Genomic DNA, 3047 nt, shown 5'->3' with positions numbered 1-3047 from the left:
AAGGGTATGTCATAAGATTACACTTTTAACTTTTTTTCTTCCTTTTTTATCACACAAAGCTTTTTTTAACTTAAACTCCAGGATGAAATGCACCAAGTTCTCTTTATATTCTCTTAAAGGAGCTGACACTTCACGTACAGCACTGTTTGCTCAGAAGTCTGACTCATGTTGATCCCTAGTATAGTGGTCTCTTTCAGTCCCAAAGTTGCTTTATTTTTTTTTAAACCAGCTGAATATTGTCATTATTATGTCTACAGTTTATTTCAAACCAATTGCATTTGAACCTGGAAATGTTTTCATGAGTTTGCTACTTTAGATGCCTGAGATGCTTCTGTTCTGAGTTTGTATATCAGTACTTTATGTACTGATATAATTTGTAACAAGCATACAAAGAGGGTAATGAAAGAAATCTTTCTATGGTGGCTTAGTAGAATTTGAAATTTGTATGACAGAACATGATCATAAGTAAATTTTTCTGAAGACAGAGGAAATTTCCAAACCAAAGAATGCCTTTCCAAAGGAATGATTGAAGTACAATAAGCTATAAGACTGGTTATAGAAGAAAGAGTGAATTATTCTCATCAGAATTTACCCTGGCTCAGAAGCTCCCAGTCTTTAGTTTCTGGCATGCAATTTCCAGATTACCTAAAATTTCTGAGATTAGCTTCCTACTTTTAGTAAAATGGAAATAACCAATCTTGCTTTTTTATGTGTATGCTAAATTGCTATGAGGAACAAATCAGGTCATGTGCATGAACCCATTAGGCAAACTGAAAAAAAGGATAGTTTTTCAAGTGAGAGAGTGTTCTTTGGAGGCAGGAAATACTGAGAATGGTAAAGTAAATACATTCCCCTATATGTTATAGGTTATAAATATAATTTTATTGCTTATATCACAGAACATTAATCAACATAGTGAAAGATTTACGTGTTTTGGATCTATTTGTTTCCCCCACCCAGTTAGTATCCATTCAAACACTATCACGTTAGATACTGTATTAAAACAGAACATTGATGATCTAGCTTTATTGTTTCTGAGTATTTATCTGTAGAATATGAAAACACTAATCTGAAGAGATGCATGCCCCCTAGAGTCATAGCAGCATTATTCACAGCAGCCCAAAGCTGAAAACAATGTAAATGCTATTGGAGGAGGAGTGTGTGTGTGTGTGTGTGTGTGTTTTCAGGAAGTTTCTTTCCTCCCACCTAGAATCTGTCAGTCAACAAGAGTTGCATAGCTTGCGTCAGGAAAAGGAGTGACTAAAGATAGGTATAGGTGTGTGTGCGTGTGTGTGTGTATGCACGCATATACACAGATGTGTAGTAAACTCTACTCAGCCCCCCCCCAAAAAAAAACAACATGGATGGACCAAAAAGGGTGTCATGCTAAATCAAGTAAGTCAGTAGAGAAAGACAAACACTGTATGACTTCACTCATATATGCTAGATCAAACAAGTGAATGAATAAAATCAAAACAAGTTCAAGACTGTAAGAACAGAATAGTAGTTACCAGAAGGGAAGGGCTAAGTTGTGGATTAATCAGGTAACTAATGTGAAGGACAGGAACTTGTGGGGAACATAACGTAGTCTATACAGATACGTGTTTACAAAGTGCGCACCTGAAACCTACATAATGTTATGAGCCAATGTTACTTCTCTCTATATATAACTTTGGCTTTTATAGATTGCCTCATAGTTCCCTTTATTTCAACTCAATGTCTCTCATATTTGTGCAAAATCTCTTCTGTTATTTATTTCATAGCTGCTTCAGAAGACAACTCAGTATATAAATATGTGAGTCAAGATCTGTAGCTCACAAAGGCAGTGTCTATTAGAAGATGTCAGAGGATCTCATCATGAAAAGGTCCCGTGGTCTACAATGAAAATTCAGGAGGGTTATCCTGACTGTGACCTCCTTCCCCTGAAATAAATTCAGCACCTGCATCTATGCTACATTTAATTACAAAGACAGTTTATGATCAGTGAAAGGAAATGATGAAATAAATGGATGTGCCTTTCCCATTGAGTCAGTTCTCAGGGGTGGGCAGTCTACCTCCATGTAGTGAATGAGGAGGGAGTGAACATAGAAGAAGAGCAAAAGTGAAATATGGGAATAGAATTAAATAAATATGGGGATAGGATTTTCGGTTTTGATGCCCAAAAATAAAAAAATCAAAAATGATGCTCATCAAAGGAGCACTATGTTTACCTCATATTAACTGGCTAACCACTATTTATGTCATCAAAGAAACATTAAACACAATAATGCTCTGTTTTAGATTACAGAAATTATTCATAGAATGGCTTTTATGCAAAGATATTGTGTGGGTCACTCTTGAAAAAAGTCAGTGCCCATGACATTTAATGTCTGGCACTGCATATTCTGCTGTGAGAAATTAGAAGGTATTTTCTCTATAAAAGATTGCCTTTATGGCATTTTTTTCAAGCCTACACTTAAGTTACGGCTTCTTCTATTACAGCTTCTGTAGAAGCAGCTCTTTCATTCCAGAATTCTGGCTGTACATTTTATTGTAGTAATAAAGTAATAAGAACCTAATCTCTTTTGAAAGGGTTTGCAGAAAGGATGAGTGCAAAATTGGCATAGAATAAAGTTTTTGACCTTTACTCAGTGAAGTACAAAGTAGGTTACAGACAATCTGATTTTTTTCCTAACTTGTCTTCATTCCAGCATGTCTTGTGTGTTATGCACAGATCTATAATATCCATTACTACTTCAGAGCAATAAGACACAGTTCATACAGTGCTTGAGTCAATTCCAAAAGGATGCTACATAAATATTGAATTTTCAGAATGAATGTCCAGTCTCTTCAGAATTCCTCAGTTGGATTCCCCAAAGGCTAGAGCTCCTGGCACTCCACAGCTAGTGATAATTCTTTAGATCAAAGAGAAAACAGAAAATGTATAAAATGTATGAAGAGGGACTTGGAGTGACTCCAGAAGACCTTTGCTTTGAGTTGAAGGACAGGACATGCATATAATAAAATCAAGTATGGTGGTTTCCTGGATGCCCATCCAGACAATGTTT

This window comes from Condylura cristata, unplaced genomic scaffold (assembly GCF_000260355.1).
Source record: "Condylura cristata isolate star-nosed mole 26May11 unplaced genomic scaffold, ConCri1.0 scaffold00027, whole genome shotgun sequence".
In the NCBI taxonomy this organism is placed as follows: Eukaryota; Metazoa; Chordata; class Mammalia; order Eulipotyphla; family Talpidae; genus Condylura; species Condylura cristata.
This window is presented reverse-complemented; position numbering follows the sequence as displayed.